Source organism: Python bivittatus, unplaced genomic scaffold (assembly GCF_059951505.1).
Source record: "Python bivittatus isolate LINGU-HERP-01145 unplaced genomic scaffold, Pbiv_v1 ctg000080_np1212, whole genome shotgun sequence".
NCBI lineage: Eukaryota > Metazoa > Chordata > Lepidosauria > Squamata > Pythonidae > Python > Python bivittatus.
The window spans coordinates 31,240,228-31,265,478 of NW_028277035.1; the positions used below are offsets into that span (position 1 = coordinate 31,240,228).

Consider the following 25,251-nt stretch of genomic DNA (forward strand, 5'->3'; position numbering starts at 1 on the left):
GAACAACTCAGCTTGTCATGAGAAGGAATATGTCTCATACTTTTTGGGGTGAGTGTAACAACAGTAAAAACATGCCCAGTTTGGGATGAGCCTATGGCACATTTACAGAAAATTGCAGAATACTCTAGAACTGAAGACAGGGAAAACCAAATGGGAACCTGGTTTCTAACTCATTTCTGTAGGTAATGTTCACTGTGGTTAGGATGATTTGTAAACAGTGATGGTAGGGCTTTAAGCTTCATTCCTGTAATGTGGTAGGGAAAGTGCTAGGGCTGAATGGGTGAGACCAAGTTAGAAAGTCTTACTGAGCCACAAAGCTCATTGGAAGGCCTTGGGCCAACTCTGTCTCCTTAGGATCCTTAGGCTATTTCCCCATGGATTCTTTTTATCTGCAGTTTCAGGGGAGAGAGGAAAAAGATAGATGGTCAGGGCTATTTGCAGACAACATCTCCCAATGTGTCCCATTTGCAATGTACTGTACATAAAGCAGCATCCAAGTAGAAGATCCCATTTTACTCTATGTGCCTCTGGGAAAATGGAGAGGATCAGAGAGGAGAGTGTGTAATTCAAGAGCCATTCCCATTCATTGAGTTTATAGATCAGAAATAGATCCCCTGACTGCTTCAGACATGCCTTGTGTTGAGGACTCTTATCCTAGACGAGGCTCTTGTAAGTGTCCCAAGCCAAGAAGTGTTCTCTGGCAGTAAATATTAAATTTTCCTTTCATCTTCCTCTTTAAAAGGAGGGATCAGGTTGCTTAATATGCTACTCATTTCAGTTTCATAATCTAGTTCATATTTAGAGATGGCGTAATTGATGCCATAAATCTATAGGATGGAACAATCCTATAACTGAGATAAAATTGTTAAAATTAAAATACCTTATTTAGTAAAGCCATATAATTTTTTTCAGAATTATAGCTGCAATGAAAAGTAATACATTTTCATTTGCACCAATATGTTAAAGGATGCTTTAAGAAGTATGATCCCCCCAGTCAACCAACTGTAATAATTTGTTTTCTAATATTGTGCAATTGATGCACAAAGCCAACAAAAATAGAGACAAATAAGTGGCTACTACTGAGGGGTCATAATGTTCCTGATGTGGTAGTTGGTTGTAATATTCATGGCTGAGGATGCCCACCAAAAAGAGTAGTGACACTCATTGCAAAATACATTAAACTAAGCAATACATTGCTCCTTACTGCAGTGCTTAGTTTAAAGCATGCAAAATCATAGTCACACTGGTGTAGCATCACCAGTTAAACTTGCAGGAGCAGGTTCTGTGAACTGATCTCCTTCCTTGCCAGAAGATTTTTGCATATGTGCCCCAAGCATCTGTGTCATTTTGCTTGATTGAGAGATTATCCATGTCTCAATTTATTGAGCTCTCTTTTGATTTTAGTGGGAGTGTTTTAACTCTTTTGGAGGCATTAACATTATACTATTGTTTGGGTGGACTGATCTCAGAGCAAGCAAAGGGATTTTAGAATTATTTTTACTCTGCTACCCATAGCCTATTTTTTCTCTTGCAATGTTGATGTCACACCAGTGCAGCACATTGGTACATATGAATTCTGTCTTGTCTTCAGATGCCATTAGTGCAGGGAGATGCAGTAGCATTTTCCTCTTCATCCAGAGACACTTCATAAAGTCTCCTGACATTGGTCTACCCTGGGCAGGATTTGAACTTGGAACTCTTTCTTGGGATTCCATTCTTTCCTCTCTAACCAGGACTATCCCTAGTAGTCCTGAATGTCACCCAGTGTTTCAGTACATATTTGCCATCACTTGTGAATAAAGCCTATGAAATCTTAGGTTCATAATATTTGGCAAGTGCCCTAAATTACCAAATATTTTTAATAAATGGCAGTAGCTATCAGAAAGAGGAAAACATTCCAATTTCACTGTAGTATGCTTCATTTTTATAAGTTACAGTATTTTTGCAAAATAATTCCCCATGAGTTGAAGTGGCATAATAGCAGTATGAGCATCCATTGAGGGCTGCTGGCAGAATTATCTTCCCACTGGCTTTCATAAGCTAATTTATTTATGGATACTAGCTGAGAAGTCTTTAGACTACAGTATAGGTAAAGAGAAGATGACTGACTATAAAGCCCTCTGTTATAATACAGTCAAGGATTTACATAAGGATCCTACCTCATGCCTTTTTATCCCAATAATGATTTGAGGATAAAAAGAAAAATATCTATGTTTTAGCTGAATTGCATCCAGAATAGGATAATGTTTGGGAACTTGCTCAAATATATTTTAACCAAGCATAATCTTCTTAGTTTTCTTGTTAGCCCTAGTTTATTCCTTTCTGAACATCTTTAGTGATTTCATATTTACTTAGAAGTAGACCAGATGTGCTTTTCTTTCACTCATTCATTCAATTTATATGGCTGCCTATCTCAAAATATGACTCTGAGAGGCTAACAGAAAATAAAAACAAGATTAAAACATGCAGTATGTAAAATAATAAATAGCAAATATAGGAATCAAGATGTATATGCCATTTACCTGAAAAACCCTAGGCAGCTTATAATGATCCATTAAAAACATTCATAAGCTCCATCAATATTTAAATCTTTAAAATCTTTTTTTAAAAAACTGCTGCTGTTTTCCATTACCACTCAAGTTCTCCAAAACCCATGCAGATCAGGATGCTTTTTACTTGACTCCTGAGGAATAAAAGGGTGGGGACTAATCCCACTCAAGGGGTAAGCTGTTCCAAAGCAAACGGGCTGCCATTGAGAATGCCATTTCCTGGCTCCCCTTCCCCTGATCTATCAGAGAGGGGGGGTACCTGTAGCATCCTCTCCCAGCCAGCTCATATAGGTTGGGCAAATTGTACCTGGAGAGGACAGTGGGTCATCTTCAGAAACAGTCCCACATAGAGCAAATTGCAGTAGTCTGTCTGACAGACAGTTTGGTGTAGTGGCTAAGGCACCAGGCTAGAAATCAGGAGACCATGAGTTCCAGTCCCACCTTGGGCATAAAGGCAGCTGGGTGACCTTGGGCCAATCCCTCTCTCTCAGCCCTAGGAAGCAGGCAGTGGCAAGCCAGTTCTGAAATCTTGCCAAGAAAACTGCAGGGACTTGTTCAGGTAGTTGCTAGGAGTTAAAACTAACTCAGAGACACCAAAAAAACAAAACAAAAACCCACCCTGAGAGACAGCAAAGCAAGAGTCATTGTCCTCAACTCATCCTGGTCCAGAAATGAGCACAACTGGCTAAAGTTGGCCAAGGGCTCTCCTGGCAATGGTTTCCACCTGCTGTTCCAGCAGGAGGCGTGAGTCCAGGTGTCCAGGAAAATGACTAGACTGAGCATCTAGTAATTTCTGGGGAAAGGCAACTCTGTCAAGAGCTGTTGACTGAACATCAATGGATCCAGATGGTTTTTGTACCAACAGTAATTCCAACTTGCTGGGATGCAACTACAGTCTGTTTTGCCCCATCTGGTTCCTTACAGCCTCCAAGTACTGGATGAGAACTTTCACCTCAGATCTTGTGTGGTGTGGGGTCAAGAAGTAATCCTGGGTCTTATTAGCGTTATTGATAATCCATCTCAAATTGATGGATGATGTCTCCCCATGGTTTCATGTACTGGTAGATGTTAAATCAAATGGGGAAGAGAAGCCCTGAGATACCTACACTGGAATGCTCAACCTCTCCTCCCTCAATAATGCTGTTTGGGACTGCCCACTCAGGAGCAGAACCACTGCAAATCAGTGCCTCCAGTCCCCAGCTCTCACAGAAGATCCCAAAGGATTCCATGTTTGATGGTACTGAACATTGCTCAGAGAACTAAGAGGATGAGAAGAAGTGCACCACTTCCCTCAAGTCATGCAGTTTGTCATCCACAAGAATGACCAGTAGAGTTTTAGTTGTGTGCTCAGATCCAGACGATGCATCCCATCCAGGATCTTCTCTGGTTGGAGGCCAACCACCTTCTCAGTAATTTTACCAAAAAATGACAGGGTGGAGACAGGCCAATATTTATCTAAGACAGATGGGTTCAGGGATGGCTTTTGTCATGGGGAGTAAAGGGAGTTCAGGCCATCCATAGTTTCTTGGCAAATATATGATGCATGCTTGCTAAAATGTATTGCCATATTCATAATTTATTTTAATTGCACAGGTATCCTATCACAGATGTATACCTTCCAAAATACAGATGAAGTAGTCATCCACCAATAAAAACTGAATTCATAATGGGTCTGTGGTATTCTGAAATCTCAAGGCTAATTCAGTCATTCATGAACTTATTTATGCGATGTGCTCTAATGTAATATGTGACCAGTGCTGTCCACAAATTGTTACAGCTAATCAGATATAATTATTCCAGTTGCAGCAACTGAAAATGTGTTGCCTCAAGGTGTAAATCACCACCAGGAACCTTCTTTAGTCTTTGCAGATATTCTGGATCATAATTTCAATTCTCCACACAAATGTGTCTCCTAAAACGGTTGCACAGTAAAAATTTTTGAATATTTACAGTGGTCTCTGGCTTCTAGTTGGGTGGTACTCTAGTTTTATGGTGTACTATTTCATAGATATAGGTTAAATCTATGTACTCAGTCACCCTTAGTGTAAATGCATACTTTAGCAGCTTCAGAGAACAGATTCAGAAAGCAACTGTTATAAAATATGTTAAAGAGAAGAAAAGCTATAAAGAAAAAAAATAAGAGACAAAGCCTCTATTTTACTGACTTTGTGGTTGCATATTGTTTCCTCCAGGACATTCTCCTTGTTCTGTAAAGACACTTAGCATAAATTTCCAAAAAAGAGCAACATGTTTGAACAGTGAGATGGAATGCTACATTTTATTGACGTATGGATACACATGCTTCTCTTATGTTCCCAATTGAACAATACCTATGTATTGTTTATGGCCACTAGTCAAACAGCTTTTTAAACCATGATGATGGAAGTTGTAGATATTAGAGGAGATTAGATGGAGAAGTTATGTTGGTTCAGCTATGGATTCTCCAGTTTTTCTCATAATTGTACTGCTTTCAATAAACTGCCAATCTGGGGCAGAATCCAATTTATTACTTGAATTGCAAAAACTATATTCAAAATCACATTGAATAAATGTAACCACTTTTGCTCATACTTTCCTTACTGCACATAAGAATTAACTAGTGAATCTAATCCTGTGTTCTGATAAATCATGTGCTTGGTTTACTTCTACATACTGTACAAGGCAGGAAGCAAGGGAAAAAAGTGGGGGAGAGAGTACACCAATTCAAAACTCACTTGGGGTCTTTCCTTGTTTAGCCTTCTTAAGTGAAGTTACTTATTAAGAGATGTTGTTTTTACTCTTGGCAGAAAGATATCAGATGAGTAATGTAAATATGAATATAGTAGGCCTGTAGTAGTCTGTTTGGGACACTAATATTAGTCCCCAAATGTATCTTGTCTTCAGTAGGACAGAACCCTTTGTGTTCTTTGACAGTAGTAAGTCCTGTTTTTTCAGCTGGGTTTCATCTCAAGTAAGTGAATATAACATTGCAGATCTCTGTGGACACAGGTTTGCAACCTCCATGGTGACCAAGAAGTTGGGTTCACATACATTATGCTAAGCCATGATATGATTTGCATTGTTTTTGCATAGCATGTTATGTGACCCCAGACATTTTGCTTTGTAAAGCAGAGTTTATGATTCAGCATGCCACATGAATCCAGCCAATATAGTTTATTAAAAATGGTTAAACTTGGTTTACTGTGATGCCCTGACTCATAAGCTTATCATTCCCCAGAAGCTATTTTAACTATTACTCTTGTCTTGAATTTCTCTTTGTCCTTGTTGCATTAGACAAGCTATTTTCTTTGATATACATGTCCTGGTCTATGATGTAGCAATAATAATTTATTCCTCACTTTCTATCTAGTCCTTCCTGTGAGGAGTTCAGAGCAATTTTGACTTACAAATGAAGATGGCTAGTTATAAGAATATATGCCTCTGCAGCTTTTAATAGTTGTATAGAGGAGGAAATTTTATCAGAAGTTTCCTCTTCTGCTCAGCTGTTGTGCCAGAGCCCTGTCTTCTTTGGCACTTTGCCACCTACTTATAAACTCATGAATAGCTTAGTACTACAGCCCTGACTCTTAGCATCTTTACTGAGCCCTGTTACTAATATGTTTCATAACAAATGAAAGCATAATTTCAACACAAAGAAAAATATCAAACAATGTCTCTTAATTTACTATGTAATCAACATGCACTCTGGCAACTGTAACCACAAACAAATTTTGGTGGAGCACACTGCATTGATAAATGACGACTGAAGGATAGATGCAAATGTTGTCTCCTTGTCATTGTTGAACTAATGGGGAGGGTAGAACATTTATTTTGTCCCACTATTTCACAGGTTAGCTTTCTTGCATTGACTGCCAGGTTTGTATCCATGATTATGACTTGATTTCTGTGCCATTAATTAATGCAAACTGGAAGAGTGGCTGTTGAATGTATGAAATTAGTCTAGTGAAGGAATTATACCTGAGGTGAGGGGGTGGACAGCTCATCTCTCTCCTCTGTCTTCCATTAGAAATAATTCAAAAGAAACAGCTATGTTGCTAAGTGTCGGTTGAGGGCACAAAAGATGTGGCCTCAAAGCTACATGCAGGCAACCAACATTGCCTTTCTGTCCTAGAGTTGGTGTGGTCCCAACATAACCCTTTTTCATTTTGAAGGGCTGGAGCTTTAAAGGGAATCCATTTGATTCCTTAAAACTCATGAAACCTCCAAAACTGGCCCAGACCCCAGTCCCACCCACTTTTGGAATGCAGCCTTAGACATGACGTGCAAAGCTTACTGCATCCCTCAAGTTACACACCCTGGATGATTGACAATTTATTATGGGTTATAAATTGGAACCATGCAAAATAGGTTTATGTCAGTGATGCGTTCACTCATTCAAATAATTCTGTGATATTATAAACCTCAAATGGTAACATGCATATGTAAATTAGCAGGTCACAGTTGTCTCCTCTGTTTCCTACTTCACAAGGCATGTCTCCGGCAACATATATTCCACCTTACAACTATACAGTTTAATTAAGCTTTATCCGAATACTTTTGATGTGTTTTATCCAGGTCAGTCAGATAAATGTTGTTACTCTACATGTATATAGGAGTGAACATGCACTTCTACTTCAGGTTTCTATTTGCAATATTAGGAAGCTCAGTGCTGCTGTATGTAATTTCAGAGAGCCTGTCTTATTTCTGTAGTTTTAATAGGGAAGCTTGTAGTACAGATCTTTCAAGATCTGTACCTGCAGGATTAGTTATTTCCTCCATGGTTATAAAAGAGGTGAGGCAGTTTAGCAGGGTTTTAACAGCAGTGCCACTAAATGTGGAAATGTTTACCTTGAAACTGGATGTGTGTGTGTGTGTGTGTGTGTGTGTGTGTGTGTGATATCTTGCCATGGTCCCTAAATAAACTCTTCAGAATTACACCATTTTAAAAGATTAATGCTTTCTCCAATGGTCCTGTATTTTATTTGGACATTTTTAGGTTAAAAATGCCTTTATTCTTTTAATGTTTTCCTTTTCCGTGTATTTATCCTCTGCCCACCTTCCTCTTTTAGTCCTTTTGAAAAGATTTCCTGTATGTAGGGATGAGTCACTCAGTTCCTGTGACATTTTCAACCCCCTCCACTGGTTATGATCAATTCTTTCTGTTCTCTTATCTCTCTGAATATATCATGCAGAGCCTTTAAAGTTCAAAAGTCTTATCTTGTTCTTTGGATGGCAGGTTTATCTCAACATAGAGTTGTTTGCAGCTCCTATTGTTCTTTCCTTTAAACTTTAGAATGCTCATTCAGGGTTTTTTTAGTATCTGTTCTCAGTGTTTCTCATTAAATTCCTTCTTTTTTTTATTATGAACCAGGAGGATTCCTATTTTTATCTCCAGACACAGGCAGTTACAGATTTCAGGACAGTGCAAAATTCCACCAATCAAACAGAACTGCAGTGGGCCCTTCTACATTGACAGTAGGAACACAGAGTACCTCTTGATGTCCCAGAGTGAAAATAGCCATTGCGTCATCTTGAAGGATGGAAAAACATGCTGTCAACACTTTATATGGCAGGATTTGATTCTCCATAAAGTGCCTCTCTATAGCATGCTATTAACACCTGTGACACAAATGGGAGGCTTATGTTGCATCATAGGGATATTCTGTAGCTAGTATTTGTACATGCACTGTAATTTTACATATGCAGCCCTGATGTTAGCTGTCCCATGAATTTTTTCTTCCAGACTCTTAATTACAGTTGAGAAATCCAGGATGTACAACAGGCTACATGTCCTTTCTTTTGAGTACAAATTATCTTCCATAGTTTACTTTAGTCATAGTCATAGCATAGTATTATATCTACATCAGCACTGGCCATGGCCCTCATTGACTAGAACTACCTTCATCATTAGAATCCAAAACCAGCATTTGAATTTAGTTTGATTCCTGGTAGTTATGGAATCCAGTGAATGTTAATCATGGTTTGTGTAACTGCACAAAAATGCTACATCATAGTTAAAGCAAATTACAAAAATCTATGGAGAAAAAGGAAGGAAGATAAGGATCATAGAAGCCTATGGAATATTGCTATCTTCTAATCATATTTAGGAATAATGGCATTGGCAGATTTGATGAAGATTGGAGCCTCACACACATTCCACAGTTTTCTATCTCCTACTTAATAACTTTCATTTACCCTCCCAGATTTTCCCAATTATTTATCTTGTAGCCCATACCTGACAGCAGCTACCTTATTTGTTACTTTATTAATTTTTTAAAATCATGGATGCCCTTGAGAATGAGTCTACTGTGTTTCCTGGCACTTTCATTTCTCCAGGGAGCCTTTAAAGGAGGAGAAATGGGATGGGGAGCCCTTTCTTTGTACATCCAGTTTTAAATTTAGCAGCCACCTAGGTTTCTGAATTCTGCACCTGCAGTCATGGATTCAGCTCTAGTAATGCCATAGGTTAAGAATTTAGTAATGTTAGGCCTCTTAATCATTTGAGACATAACCTGGTTTTTGCCCAGAATATGCATGTTACAGTTTATGCATTTGTGATTTTAATCTTCATAAAGGCTTGTGAGTTGCTAAGGGTGTTTAATAAATGTATACTTGACATATATTTACATGAATCAGTTCTTATCATATTTAATGTGCAACTGACAATATGTTTAAGTATGAATTTTAGATTCTGCCGATGACTTCAGAAGTACCAGAGGTGTTGGATCATAACAATCAGGATCTTACAGGCAAAGATAACACAACTTGCACCTGACTCTGTGACTCATTCTTTAATCACCTCTCAACTTGCAATGCCAAATTTTACATCACCAAATATATTTACATTAAGAGGAAACAAACATACCTACAAATGTTTTGGATGCCATTTTCCATTTTAATCCCTAACCTTTTAGGTAGACACATATTAAGAAAATAAATTTTTGGTCTCCTGGTATCATCAGTTATCTGAACAAAGAAGAGTACTCTTTGCTTGGGATGACAAGGAGAATGCTCCAAATGTAGGCTAGGCCAAGGCCATTTTTCTTAGGAGAGATTGGTTAATCTTTTAAAATCCATGTATAACACATTAGTTGGATTATTCAGCCTCTATCTTCTGAAGCAGAATGAGGAGTTTGGTAACATGCATACCACTACACAGCAGTTGTTACTTTCATCTGAGGGACTTGGAGCAAACGTGCCTGTTAATTAAATTGCTCTTAAGGTATTGAGAGTAGTGGCAATGCTTTGGGTAATGAGAAGGGCTTAGCTGTTGTAGACAAACAGGCATGGTGTATATTTTAGACCAGAAGTTTTCGATCGTATCGAAATTTGGGTCCCACCATAAAGTCCCCGTTTTCTGAAAAGAATATTTATTTATATTTCAAATTTGTCACCACCCATCTCACTGTGGAGTGACTCTGGGCGGTTTACAGTAAAAATAGAATAAACATTAATTAAAATAGATAAATATTAAAATATGCTAAAAACAAACTTCCTTTATAATACTTCCAAGAGGCTGATGTTAATTAGGTGTTAATAAACTCAGGGAGCATTGTCAAGGCACCAGCCATCCTCAGGGTCAATTGATATATGCATTCTGTTGATGCACTTATTACGGTAAGCTGGAAGAACACAACATTGAAATAAAAGCAGTTTACATTGGACTATCATTCAATAATTATAATAAATAAATTTTATTATAAATTTTATAATAAAAGGTAGTTCTGGATGGAGATAGGGAGAGATAGAGGATGGGACAAAACTAGCTTGTTCTATGGCTGCAGTTTCAGGACGGTGGAGGTAGAAATTGAAATGGATGCAAAATACAGCATTATTTTCTCATATGGTAGTTGTAGTGCTCAATATGTACCAAACCAAGTCAAAAGATGGCAGAGCAAATGGATTAGTTTATTAGCCCCATTCAGAGAGCATCCTATCACCTGAATGATGGTATCAGCACTATGTTTAGAAGAAGCTTGGGAAACAGCCCACTCACCAGTTCTCACTGTTGGGGAACAAGGAACAGACAGTAGCCTATCTAAGATGTGATGCTCCTTTAAATCAAGAGTTTTATTGGGGCTGAAAAAGGAATGTTAGGAGCTGGCTGGCTGGCTTGCATGAAGAAGGGAATTATTCCCATGGAAAGTATAGAGCTCACCACCAGCAGCTACGTTTGCAGTGCATGAACAGAAAGGCTCTTTGCCAAGATGCTTGGTTGCTTCTGCCTTCAGCACATTTGACTAGAAACTGGCTGCTCTGCTCTCCTGTCCAAGCTTTCTTGCTTCCTTGCTAGCTATTCTTTTGATTTTCTCACACCCAATTTTGAAAGAAAAGCTTTATCCCTCTTTGAATTCTTCTGCATACCATTAGAGGTATGTCAGCTGAGAAATACTGCTTTAGACCTTTCTCAGAGCCAACAAGACCTGACATTATAAATATATAAATAAATTTGTTTCTTTTTTAACCAATATTGGGTGGGCAGGCAGGGATGAGATACAGATGAGGACTGTTTAGAAAATAGGCTTTAATACTAGATGGCTAAAGACAAAATAGCAACGGGAGATAAGACTGCATGAGAAATATGATATCTGGTTTGTCCTTGAAATCCTTATTTCAAAACAGCCAGTCAAAATGGTATCTTGTGAGATCCTGGTTGGATGTGGAGCCTTAGGCTGTACTTTATATACATTAACTTCAGATAGAGATGTCATAAGAAATGTCATCCTCTGCTCTCCCATTTGTATGGAGTGTTTACTGATAAAAAAAACTCCTCCCTCCAGAAGTCAGGAGATACTTTTCCATTCCTGATAAGAGCAGAAAAAGCAGTTGAGAACAAAGGAATGAGCAGAAAGTGCAACTAACTGAAGATAGACCTGCAAAGATTAGCTTGAAGATTGCTTGGAAGGGGATGCTTACCTAGTTGATTTTAACCCTTTTGGTAATGGCTGCATACTCTGTCTTTTTCCTGTTAGATAGCTCCTCTTCTCTCTTCATCCACTTTTATCCTTTCTCGCTTTCCTAGTGCAAGTATTTTCTCCTCCTCCTCCTCTTCCTCTTCCCTTTGAGTAATTCTTGATTCCTAGCAACTGCCTGAATAAGTCTCTCTAGTTTTCTTCGCAGCATTTTCAGAAGGGGTTTGCCATTGCCTCTTCCTAGGGCTGAGAGAGAGTGACTGGACCAAGGCCACCCAGCTGGCTTTGTTGCTAAGACAGGACTAGGACTCCAGGTTTCTAGCCTGGTGCTTTAACTACTGCATCAAACTGGCTCTCAGGTGCTCCTTACTTTTCTGTTACAGTACTTCTGCTGGAAAGAGGGAGAGGAGCCTACATTTGTGTATGTGAGGATGGCTGGTCTAGGCAGATAGGGAATAAATTTTATATATTTTACAGGCTATTAATTGCTGGTCCCAATCCTTTTTGAGTGTGTGGATGTATATACACATATATAGATAAATGCACACAAGTGTGATTGATGCATCCAAATATGGGGGTTAGGGAGAAATCTCCAGCTCCCCCCCTTTTTTTTCTGTAGGGATCATCTTAAATGCAAAGTCAACTTCCTTTCAGATAAAATACAATACTTAACATGTCATAACGTGTCATAAAAGGTGACAGATCCCATCATTTCTTTTGGAAGTGTGTGTCTGCTTTCTTCTGGCAGCATCCTTTCTTCTTTCACACTGTAGTAACTCACAGCCTACTTTCTGGAGTTCTCAGCCTAAGGTATCATTTCTCTAGGAATTCTGCCCATCCTGTGAACCTGAGGAAGGGGACAATTGCCAGGAAATCAGCTAGCTAGTTATCACGGTCCTTTAGGCTTTGGTCTGGTCTTAATTAAATTATTTTCTTCCTTCTCCATGTTCCTTCTTGAATTGGTAAACGCTCAGAATTATAAAATAATTAAAGTTTAATTCAATACTGTTGTACCTCCTGCTGTTGATAGATACTCATCTTTTTTTGGCATGGTAAAATGTAAGCTACGCTATAGGCGCAGAGTGTTGAAACTGCTGCTAAGTGCTCCCCTGATAGCTTTCCTGCAGTCAGGTTTCCAGCCAATCTGACAAGCTTTTTCTGTAATGAATTTTTTGACTTTCATCTCTTCTCCCTTTTCCTTTCAGGGATCATTTGGAAGAAAACTACGATACGGTATAAACATGTCTAGCACATACTAGAATAAATCTCTGCCTGTAGTCCTTAACCAAAGGAAGATTGTTTATGCTCAGTTTGTAGTATCCAGATATGTTAGATGAACAATAGGCATTCTAATATCCAAGCTTGCCACCTGAGTTCAAACAGCATAAAATAATCAGCTAGTACAGAACTTATATAAAAAGAATAGCTATTGGCAGCAAAAAACATGTGGTGGCATTTTCTTTTTAAAAAATGCAGGCTTGGAAACGAGAGGAGATGGAAAAGTGATAAAGCCAAGAATATAATTCTTCAGTCCTCTGGAATTCTGTTTCTATGATAGCCTAAGTACCACAGATCTCTAAGCAAATAGATTTCAAAGGCTGCCTTCGTACTCACTCCCAAATGGATATAAATGCATTTCTTGGTTAATCATTATGGGGTGGAATGAGGGGCTTTATTACAGAGAAAATAATAATTACAGTCAGTACAAAATAAACTTAGAGTCAAATACTAGAAACAGCAGTACATAAGTGCATAGCATCAGACATAAAAATGATATAAAATCAGTGGTGTAGAGTATAGGTCAGCTGTGAGACAAGGCAGAATCTGTCAGGCTGCACCAGCAAGTGTCACAGTCGCAAGGTGCCATATGTGTGAATAGGTTAATACGCACAACAAGTGTATCTTAACAAATTTTTCAGGAACCATTCAACCAGCTCCATTTATTTGTTCAGCCTCTGGCATCAGACCCAGCAAGTGTTCCTAAAGAAGGCATATGCTGATCTGACAAGGTTTACAGCTCAGTGTGTGCTTGGGTTGCCAAGCAGGGAGTGATGACTGCAGAGAAGTTGAGGGAATATGCTGAGCATTTAAGGGGCAATGCCATGATTTGAAGACATTCACATGACAGGGTTGCATGGCCTTGGATTGTACCTTCCTCAGTAGGGAGTCCTAGGAAAGTGAACAAGTTCAGTGATGGATGAATTGAATCGATTGTGTTGACTTAAAGTTCTGTCCTGCCCTGCGCTGCCATTCAGTGATTCCAGGTCTATAGTCTTGGCTGAAGAGCATTATTACAAAAGACTTCTCTGAAGTCCTTGAGGATCAACATAGCCTGTTACTTTTACTGGTGCTTGCTTGCTATGTGACTCCAGGTTGTTGGTGTTACAGTGCTGAAAGTGACCATGTTTTGGGCCAGCCAGCTGGTACCCAGGGGATGCATCCCTTTCCAAAGTTTAGGATCAAAGCACCGTGTCACCTCTCTTACTTTTTAATGCTTAACTTGAAAAGGAAATGCTTTTTTGGCAGAAAGTGTGGAATACAAATCAAAGGAATGACAGCAATGTCAGTGAGGAGCACTTTACCCAATGTGGGTAGCGCTGGTCGCAACCTATTAAATATCAAGCGTCAGTGTGAAATAGCAAAGATTTCCATATAGCTTTTCTGTTTCTTGAAAGCAGAAAAAAAAATAGACATAAATGTAAAATATCTCAAAGGTATTTTGCAAAGTGATTGAGAAGAAACCCAAGGATCAGCCTGCATCACCACATGACATAGTGGCTACTGCAAGACTCTTGTGTGCCTCTCAGGAGGTACAAATGTGGAGTTGTGGATTTTTCAAACACTGGGAGAAAAATCTTGATTTAAAATTATTGAAATCTGTACTGCAATGGCTGTGTAAAAATAACAGGACCTAGCCTCTACTCCCATCCCCCTGCTTTCCTCCCAGTCACAGTGGAGAAGCTAGCCATACTGCAAAGCTTCAGACACTAGATCAGGGCTTACCTTAATTCATTACTCTCAGTATTCAGAGTTAGTATCAGTCCCGCCCACCCACTCCTTTTCCCCGGGGCTAAAGGAAACAGCTTTACATCTATTACATGAGCATTGTGAAATTCTGCACACTTCAGGAGATTTCCTTAGAAATGAAAGTTTCCTTTTTTTCATTGTCTCGCTCAGCTTTGTGTCAACACTGGAAATCATCTGCGCTTGCATTATAAGCAGCTATAGCATGATTCTGAGAGTTTGACAACAGGAGCTGTTTTTAGTTCATCTATTCTATAACATGCAGTTCAATTACTATACGTATGTTCCTGGCTATGAAATGGACACTGATATTTATTTTAAGAGGGTGTCAAGTGGTTTGATTTGTGTACATTTGTAAATTAGGCACAGTGTACTATTTATTACTGCTAGATGAGAGGTTGATGTCTTAATTAAACTATTAATAGCCAGCTGTAGCACCCCACCCTGTATCATGACACGGGGAAATAGGCAGTGTGACAAATAAAACATTTTTGATGTGTTGTGTCCTAGGCAAGCAATTTATTACTGTGTGAGTGCTCCAGAATGCCCTAAGAACTTTCCCATTTGAAGCACATAATGTTCCTCTGTGTGGATTGAGTCCACCTTTTGATAGTGGAATCTTATACATAGAAACACCAGGGTGTGCACTGAAGAGCAAATAGAGGTTTAGGCAGGTCTGTCAGTGCTTCCAAATGCTTGTACAGATGGCACAATTATGTGTGCTGAGGAGGGTGGCTATATAGATTGATTAAATAAACAAAAACTTTTATTTCTGCATATTTCTTGTTAGGACTGAAGCAACAGGGATTTGAATCAGGCATCTCTCACATGCTTGTGTATTAGATGACAATTAAGATTTTTGGTAAGCATGTTTTCCAAGTTTGGAGATAGACTCTGGGTTCATCTACACCAGTGTTTTTCAAACTCAGCAACTTTAAGATGTGTGGACTTCAACTCCCAGGATTTGGGGAATTCTGGGAGGTGAAGTCCACACATCTTAAAGTTGTTGAGTTTGAAAAACACTGGTCTTCAGAGTCCTGTTGATGTTCTTTCCTACAATCCTTGACTACATTGTAAAATCCACTGACCCCACCTTGTACCTTTTACTGCACCCCCAGAACAAGTCCAGTAGAGTCCCTGCTCTCACACAGAGCTGCTCATTCACTGCAGCGCTGTCAAGCAAGCAGGGAGGGAGGTCCTGGACAGCCCCCAGCATGGGGCTGGAAGTCGGAGCCCTGAGGGCTGGGGAATCCATATCCTTCAAAACTGGTCACTGCCATTGCTACCCCTTTCTCTTCTCTGCTCCATGCTGGCCCACATTACTGTTCTAATTGGAGACCATTCAGGTATTGCTCCCTAATTGCAGCTGTGAATCGTTTGTTGAATCAGTTCCCTTCGTTTCAGCCCAGGCTTATGGAGTCTGCTCAGATTTGCTCACAGCGGTTTCTTTAGCAAGAGTATATAACTCTTATGGAAGGTCTTGAATGCAATATTCCCCTGACCAGAAAGGGGGGGGGGGAGTTGGAGGAAGTTTTATTTTCCCCATCAGCCAAAGCAGTGGCCACAAAGGCATAGAGCCTGTGGCCTGATGGGAGAGGACAATTATACAGAGGACCAGTTGGAACTCAGGTTGCTGACTTCCAGGGGCTCCTGTGTGGGACACAGGATGTTTGTGTAGGAAGTTTTTTTCCATTTTCCCATGGAAATCATCACTTTTTTTTTTTTTTTGCCAGAGCACCTTGGTCCACTTTAATTTGCCTCAGCAGTGGGCTGACACCAAGATGGAGGCTCCATTGTGAAGGCGTATCCCCCCAGACTATTCTACCCCAGAACAATAAAGAATATTCCTTGAATGTCTGCCGTGCCTGTTTGACTTTGCCTATCTCGAGAACTGGCCCCCACCTAACTTAATGCATCAATTAATTTAATAAATCTTAATAACAATTGGTAACTAGTCATTGACTTCCTTTTTTGTTGTCAAGCTTCTGTGAATTTAGAAAATGCCCAGAGGTATCAAAGGTTTGGTTTGAATGTTATATTTACAGTGTGAACATTGCCTGAAAGAGCAGATGTGATAGTTCCACAAGGTAGTGAGAACATGTAAAAGAGCTTCTCATGTGGACAGGATGTACAGGCCAAGATTTTTGGTTCAATCTGATTATTCTTCTTACAGTCAAATGTATGATGCACTTGATAACCCATTCATACTGCAGTTACGATCATTTACAGTGTAGGAAAAACAACAGCAAGACCTGTGACGCCTAAAGCTAATGAAGCTGTGCTAGTCTTTATTTAATCAATCAATCAGGTCAGAGGTCTCTTTAGACATCTGCTGGAAAGAATGAAGAGCTAAATTTGCTAAATTGACGTTTTAAGCACTCCATAAGCTCTAATTCATTTTAAGTACAGTCACTTTAATTTGCATATAGAAATGTCAGATTGTGACTTACTGATAGACTAGCGTATATGATTGACAACCTGATCCTGCAAGGTACTGCAGAAGTGTTTACTCATCAAATTAGATATGGTTGTCCCAGAACCAGTACACACGCACAGCCTTTTATTGTTGAAGCAACCCTAAGATGTAGCCTTATTCATCACTCCAGGTAGACTTGCTCAAGTCCCAGAGAAATTACCAAGAATCCCTTTCCTGGACCAGCTGGACTTCTAGAGCAATCCCACATTTCTTGTGCTGGACACAGACTCTGGATCTAGTAGAGCTAATTATGTTTCAGCACTAATTCAGGAATTGCCACATGGCTCTGTCTCATTTGCTCTGCTTTGGATATTAGTTTAACTGGAGTTGCAAGAATTCCTGCTTGCAACTAAAGGAGCCCTTCAGGACTGGTCTGCCAGAACTATAATGTGCAGTCAGCATCCTCTGTTCTCTGATTATATGTTTAATCCCTTCCAGAGCAACGTGTTCAGTGTAGTGTGGGTATTCTGTATTCTCAGGTTTTTAGGTGCTTGTAGTCATTATCAGCTTTAGGCAGGTGATTACCAGAGTAGACAAAGATTTATTTCCCTCCATTGGAAAGCATCTCACCTCTAGCTTCAGTTGTGCTTTGTTTCAGATTTCTTTCTACAAAGTAATAGTTTTGGACAAAAACCTTCAGGGATATACACACACTATTAATCATTCAAGAGTTGTGCTTTCACAACTCTCTGCAAGTCACCAGTGCTTTGAACCTGAGTTTTGGTTATTGTAGTAAAATATCACATGTATTGACAACATCCCAAGGCTTCTCTTGCCACCTGGTGCTTTGCACTGCTATCAGTATCAGAGTTATCAAATCCCAGAGGCTGTCACTGGTGTACGTTATTTGGTCCTTTGGCAGTATTATCACTAGCAACTGCCTTTAACTTAACACACTTTGAACAAATGTTTGCTCATTTCTCTTTTTCCAAAGCCCTGTAGTTGTGAAGCTCTGATGTGCAGAAGCTCTGTATGGGGGAAGAGTAAGGAAGATTGTGATGGTGGTCGAGCTCACAACTTGGCTGTGAACATTATGCATAGACAGTAGGCTGGCCTTAGTAGCCAAGTTCACATATTTCAGTTCATATTCTCTGCATAAATTCTGCAAAGCTAAAGTCATGCATTTAGTTAAATGTAATAATATTAAATTTAGCAAAGAAGGAAATAATGCCTCTTCCTGCATTTTTCTAGGAATAATCTCTTAGAAGTGAAAGTTGGTGCTAGTTAAAACCTCCATACTTCTTCTTCTTATTTACACCATATTCTGTTCAGCCACCTCCATCAACCCATTTTTTCATCCGTCCATCGGGGCTTCAAATGTGCAAACCACACATTCATCTAAACACTATCTATATATCTTTCCCCAATGCAGTCATCAATCTATGCACTGTATCCATCAATCTGTTCCTCCTTAGTATCAGCACAATGGAAAGAGTTATGAATATTATCCTATGTGGTCATGCTTTAATGATTTATTAGGCTAAATGATACCTTCTGCATATGATATCTTATGCTTTTGAGTGTGCATTGTCTCTCTCTCTCTCTCCCTCCCTCCCTCCCTCCCTCCCTCCCTCTCTGCATTTCATAAACAAAAACACCTTCATCCTGTCACCACCTTAAGCCTCAGGACAAACGTGTTTCCAGTAAAGAGAATAAAAGATCATCATCATAACTCATGACATGAAAGAAGGACTGATGGCCTACACTGGTTTGAAAGTAGCTGTTTTAGAGCCAAGGATCTCCGGGATCTTGTTCCTAGAATAAGTTCACATCCTTTTTCTGCTTCCTTGCCCTCATACATGCTCATTCTCATGTACATGCCCACTAGGAGCATCAAGTACCAAAGACAAGGAAGGGGAACAAAAGGAAGGAGTGAACTTCCCCAGGTTTTGCATCCCAGTGATGTAGTTTATGCATGAAATAATCACACATGTTCACTGCTCCCCCCACCCTGTACAAATTCACTTTCTTTTTCTCCAACCATTTTTCATGCTTGCTGCAACCCATTTTGTGCTAACAGCTGTCTTTCTGATATTTATTTATTTCTGTTGTGTCTGCCCTAAGACAGGATTCCTGAAGAGGAATATATATTGAAAAGTATGGCCTGGTCAGAACCACACTTTCAAAATTCCCCACTTTTTCTTTAGTTTCGCATGGATTACCTTTTCCAGACTCCATACAGCCTCTTACTCCCAGCCAAACAAGTTTTAACAGGTGGAGCCACCAGAGAATCACTGCAGAAGGACTCCTAATTTGGCAGATTTCCCAGTCCATCATGATTTTCTCTGCTGTGGAAATCAGATTCCAGATATTCATGACTCCCACCCTTTCACTGGAGAAAGTAGAGAGATGATTCACCGAATACAAATGGGAAAGGGAACAAGCAGTTGATCTTGAATAATTCAGAAGTACCAATGCTGTTCTGTTGCCCTTCATGTGAATGCAGTCTTGAATATGTAGAGTGAATGTTATTTGCATTTTTATGTTAGGCTAAAAAAAATCTTTTTTGAGGATCATTAGTTGACTGCATGTCAGATTATTACCTATTGTAACCTGGCTGCTATGTAAGCCAGTTACTTGAATAGGATTAACAGAGACTTAAAAGCCTAATCATGTGTGGAGCTACGTCATTTCAGAGGTACTTTGTGGCACCAGCTATGGCTGGTTTAGTGTTTGTTTGCAATCACTTTCTATTTCAGTCAGTTGCCTCATGATTTGACATCTGTGCTGATACCATAAGGTCAAGAAAGTAACTGTTTAGGGTGGACATCTGCAGTAGTGATACTTTAAAGTCTTTGACAGATGTTTGGACTTGAATTGGGTCAGAATTCTAAAGATGTACTTCTCTTTAAAACACATACGGTTTGTGGAGAATCTGGCCTGAACAGAACAAGGAGTTGATATTCCAGATACAAAGAATTAGAAAATGTTTTCAAATCTACACAAACAATAACAAAACATTTGTTCTTGCCAAAAAAAAAAAAAAAAGGCAGGGAGGGGAGAGAGAGAGAGAGTAATCTACAAATTTATCAGAAAATATATTTACAGAAAACAAGTTTATATAGATTCTGTTCCATTTTGATAACTTAAAATAGTCATTTGGAGTAGTGTTGATTTATGCCTCCGATAGGTACAGAGTCCAATAAATAAACAGAAGAACAAACATTGCTCATGAAAATCAGCATTATTATATTTCTAAAGGAAAGTTCCTGTTTTATCACTGTTTTTAAATAGTAAAAACAATTTTTTATGGCCCTGTGAAGAGAGCACATTAATGGTTTTAATGAGATCCAGTCATTCGATTAGGAAATATGGAAGCTATCACAAAAAGTTTAAATTGCTCTGAAATCTGCCCAAATTTCCTGTTTCAGTACTGCACAGATCACGTTCTTTGCCTGTGTCCCTAACTTGCTGCATATAAATCAAGTTTTTCCATTTTGGTGCTTTGACAGACATGAAATAACCATTCCATCAAATTTGGTGTTGTATTTACTACCCAGTGTGTAGCATAAACAATTTTAGCACCTCCTAGGGAATTCATCTAAACATCTCTTTAATATTTACTTCCTGCATTGGTCTTGTTTCAGTTACTTAAATGTCTTTTCTAATTCTGTAATCTAACACTATGAAGATTCCTTCTTATCAGATCTCAGTAACTTTATCATTGGGCAGTCTCAGTAACAACCCAGCAAGCTACACCATTCTTCGGATCTTCCCAACAGAAACATAGGATTGTAAGATTTTCTGCTGCATCCCCCCATTCCTGCTTTTTGGATAGGGAGGGGGGCTGTAGTGAAAAGAAGGGGGCCACATAGCCCTGACCTATCAGTGGAATTCCTCTCCTACTTCTTTGGATCCAGACTGTTGACTTTCTAAATTCTTTAAGTATTTTTGATGCATAAATATTCCCCAACAATCCCTTATACTCCTTTTTTTTCCTGCTTCAGTGTTATAAAATATTATCAACCAACTTATTCAAATCATAAGTATGAGTCGTTCTCCTAAAATTTTATTGTGCACTTTCAAGATTTTGGTATCTAGTGCCTATAATTAAGATATAAAAGAACTTTTAAAATCATTCACATGGGTACTGTGTAAATATCTACAGTTTCAGTTTATATTAAAGAAAATGTATGTCATAAATTATATTTTTCTTGGTATTCCTACATTTCCTCTTAAATTTGACCAATGACCTATTTTCTCATCTTTCCTTCCAAAACTAGATATTCCTTATTTTATCTTGAACTTCTATGTTTAACATAGTTATTTTTTAAATTAATTTGTTTAACATTAATAATAATTATTGTAATATTGGTAAGTTTTATTTTTCTTGGTTTCTTTTCTTCCCATATGTTCAGTTTACTTTTACCCCTGTAATGTATGTAGGTGTGTGTTTTTTTTACTGTATAACCACTAATTTTTCTTTATTACACTTTGCTAACAGTTTTTAATGAACGTGTAAAATGTCCCTTCAAGGAATCAAGTGGACTAGCTGTAAACAATTTATTTTCATGGAAATGGCATTGTTTTATAATAGATGGGTAAAAGTGCTATCAAATTTAATTTATAAATCTAGCAAAGACATACCTGAATTCAAAAGAGGAAACTTCACTAAAATGGTAAAAAGTTGAAAAGGAAAGTCAAGGATATAATTTGAGGGTTTTTTAAGATCTGAAATCAAGTAAGATTTCACCAAATCCAAGAGCATGTCACTATGGTTAGCTAAGGCACCAGCTTGATTAACAGTTATTTCCCTACAAAATAGAATGCGTTCCAAATAATAAGAAAAAAAGCTTACTGAAAAGAAACACAAGAAGATAAGAAGTCTACAGTGAGCAACCATAGGCTGCATATGGCCACCCAGCATTCTTTTTGTTCCCCTTTAATGGATGGGATTGAAATGTTCTGTTCAGATCTTAATTTGCAACTTTTACCCATTTTGATCTTAAAATTGCCCAAATCATCTAAAAATAGGGGGAAATAAGTCCAACATTTCACCCTTGGGCACTTTGGTAATGTAATGAGTCATTGACCATGTTTTTTTGCAGTCCCCAGGGAATAGATAATGCAATTTCCACATACAAAAAGATTCTCTTCTCTGTAGTGAGTGATGAAAAGAATGGTTGCTAATAATATTAAGGGTAATAATTTGAAAAGTAGTTAATTTAAGTACATCAGAAGCAAGGAACCACCTAGAGGTAAGATTGGTCAGTTGGTTGAGATAGAAGTTACAGAAGTAGCAAAAGAGGTGTTACTGAACAGTAATTTAATAGTATTCTAAACCACATAACCAAGGAACCTGGATAAACTTAAGTAATCATAAGATAGGATATATTCTTTTAGTACAACAGGATTTAGAACTAGAAGCAAATGGAGAATGTTCACCAAGCAGAAGCAATACTAAAACCCCTCAAAGTTTTATAATGGGCACAGAGACTAGTAGCAAAGCAGCTATGCTTGTCTTGAAAGCAATTTATTCAGGCCAGTTAGGGTGCACTTAGAATAATGTATACAGTTGTAATTGCCCCAGGTCAATAGGATATTGTAGCACTTGGGAGGAAGCTGAGATGAGCAACCAAAACAATGATTTATTTATGTACTTACTTGCTTATTTATTTAAAGGTATTTAACAGTATGTTTTTAGAGTCCAGCCTTTCAACACAGCTTTTCGGAATGCATGTTTAAAACATTACGCAAATAATACTTTACTATAATTATGGTTCATATTTTTATTAAACAGGATTTAGTAAGAATGGTAAAATCAAGTAATTAGAACCAATCACAGTACTGGATAGAAATTGATCCCAAATAATTTTCATTCATTTAAAGCCACTTGTAAATAAATAAACTTGAACGTTCCATGGGCTCACCTTACATATTTCAATGCAGCGTAGTTTTACAGATGAAACCACAGCCCAGAGTGTGCCTCCTCACACAAATGCAGGGGCAGAAACATGTTCTCAGAGTAAAGATTAATGTGTTTAGGGCTTTCAATGGAAAATTGACTAAAAGAGAACATGATAGAGGTTTATATGCTTATTGCTGTTAGGGAGAAAACTCTTTTTCCCCTTCCTTTTTTCCATAATACTGAGAATAAGATTCTGCCAGTGAAATTGACAGGCAAAATCTCACTTCCTGACAGGTGGAAGATTCAGAACAGTTAAAAGAAAATGCTATTCAACACAGTTGATTTACTGCTACCTTCTCCAGCCAATCCCATAAGTGTCAGAGTGAAACTCCCTGAATATAGAAATTGGCTGGTAATTCTGGAGGTTGCAGTTCCAATGCATCTGAAGGTCATCGGATTTGGGAAGGTTTGTGTAAAGAATTCAGTACCTTAAGATGCAGAGATATAACTTCAGAAGCTAGCCTGAAAGAATGAGCAATATGTATATGCTGAAGATCTACTGATGAGTATTAGTCCCAGTACCTCAGTGAAGTTACCACTTCAGGCATGGAATGCGTATAAAACCTAGATGTAATGGGAGACAGTGTAAGGTCTTACAGGCTTATACTCATTTTGAGTACCTCTGAAAGTTTGGACTGTTCACTTTTGGAAACTGCATGCTAAGCAATATGGATCCTTAGATTCTCTAGTAGGGCTTCTCCTCTTTGTGCATGGCAACTATGGTAAGACTCATATCCCTTTTTGGGGGGGGGACAAATCGCCCAAGAAGTTTGTTCTTTTGAAAATGTTGGAGTAAAGTAAATTGAATGATCACAAATATCTCAGACTCAGAAGTTTTTCCTGAAGGACATACTGTTGTTTGTTCATTTTTGTCAGCGTCGCTGTATATTGGCATTTGTGTTACAGTGTGATATTTCAAGGGGGAAATGTGATCTTTGCAAATACCATGGCAAGCTTCACCTCTTGAATGAGCCAGGAACTGTCAGAGCTGGCATCGGAGTTTGCTTCTTAGATGAAACTCTTCCTCTGAGGGTATATCATTGTGTGTGATGCTGTTGTTCTTTAGGTGGCAAGTATAATATGTAATGGTGCAGGGCTCCTGTTGAATGTGAAAGTTAACAGCTAATGCCTAATGCCTCCTACCCACCACACAGAAACTGTATGGACAAAAAGGCACCTTGGTTTCTTATGCTTATTGCTCAGTGTTTAAGGCCAGTTTTTATAGATTATATTTGACACATTCCTTACAAAGCATCCTACAGTACATGTACCAGCATCTCCACGCATATTATTTTATTAATGAAATTTATATGGCCGCCTATCTATCCAGTGCAACTCTGGATGGCAAACAAAGTAAAAATATAACAATCCATTAAAACCAAAGAAGAAACCAAGTCAAGTCCCATGTGAAAATCTTGATTCCCACATACCATATATATCCATGCCAGAGCTTCAGTAACTAACATCATGGTCCCAGTGCCTGCAGGGAAAGCCAGGTCTTCATGGCCTTCCAAAAGGCCAGTAGAGTCAGGGCTGTCCGTAACTCTGGGGAGAGGCTGTTTCGTAGAGCAGGTACCATCTCAGAGAAGGCACAGTTGTTGGATCCATCAGGTGACACTGCTTCAGGACATAAAAACCTATGCTTAGCTCTACTGAACAGTTGCCGTCAGGAGTAGCATGTGGAAATAGCTGTAGTTGCAGAATTGCACTTTGAGTATGCTTTGCTGGAGCACCTTCATGAGATAATGATTTACACTATGAGCTGTTTATTACAATTCTCATAAGCTGAAAATACAAATACTGTGTTGAGAGAAGAAGCTGTCTACTTCATCTTTGAATGTTTTCCTGCTTTTAGCCTCTCCTTCAGTCTCTCTCAACTGGGCATGGGCGGACAGGGCAATTTTGTGATATGTCTGTTTTTTATTTATTTAATTTATACAGGTACTCTCCAACTTACCTTAGAGAGTACCTGCACTTCCATATTCAATGTAGAAGGTTTTAGGGATGAGAATAGAGGATGTCTTAATTCTACTTGACCCTAGAAGAACATGCTTGAGTTTTCTGAGTAGCCTTAAGCAATCCCAGCATAGAACTTGCTAAACCTACCTACCCTTTTCTTTCAACATTATATGCAGCAATTAATAGAGTCTTGCTTAAGATGTAAACCTATTCATTTGCATATTATTTTTATTTATTTATTTTTCTGTATTTTTCTTCAAAATGATTACGTTTAAATACTGAAAAGTTTCTAGTCTGCCCAGAAAAGTTTGACTATCAGGAGGATGAGAAATATAATGCATAAATAGATAAAATAAACTTGTTTCTCAGACTTCAGGGTTTGTTTGCTGGGTGGCCAAAGCACTGGAGTAGAGGGGGTAGACAGGTGATGTTGCTAGTATGCAT

At 38.6% G+C, this 25,251-nt stretch overlaps 1 protein-coding gene and 1 long non-coding RNA gene across 3 annotated transcripts in view; both read left to right on the forward strand.

Moving 5' to 3' along the window:
• Nucleotides 1–25,251, forward strand: part of JADE2 (jade family PHD finger 2) — a 174,842-nt gene that overhangs the window by 71,770 nt on the left and 77,821 nt on the right. The gene's annotated exons all lie outside the window — the stretch shown is intronic.
• LOC148216655 (uncharacterized) lies at nucleotides 9,609–16,403 on the forward strand. The gene is made up of 4 exons (XR_015794767.1): nucleotides 9,609–11,466; nucleotides 12,646–12,673; nucleotides 15,255–15,326; nucleotides 16,198–16,403. It is a non-coding gene; the product is annotated as an uncharacterized LOC148216655 (long non-coding RNA).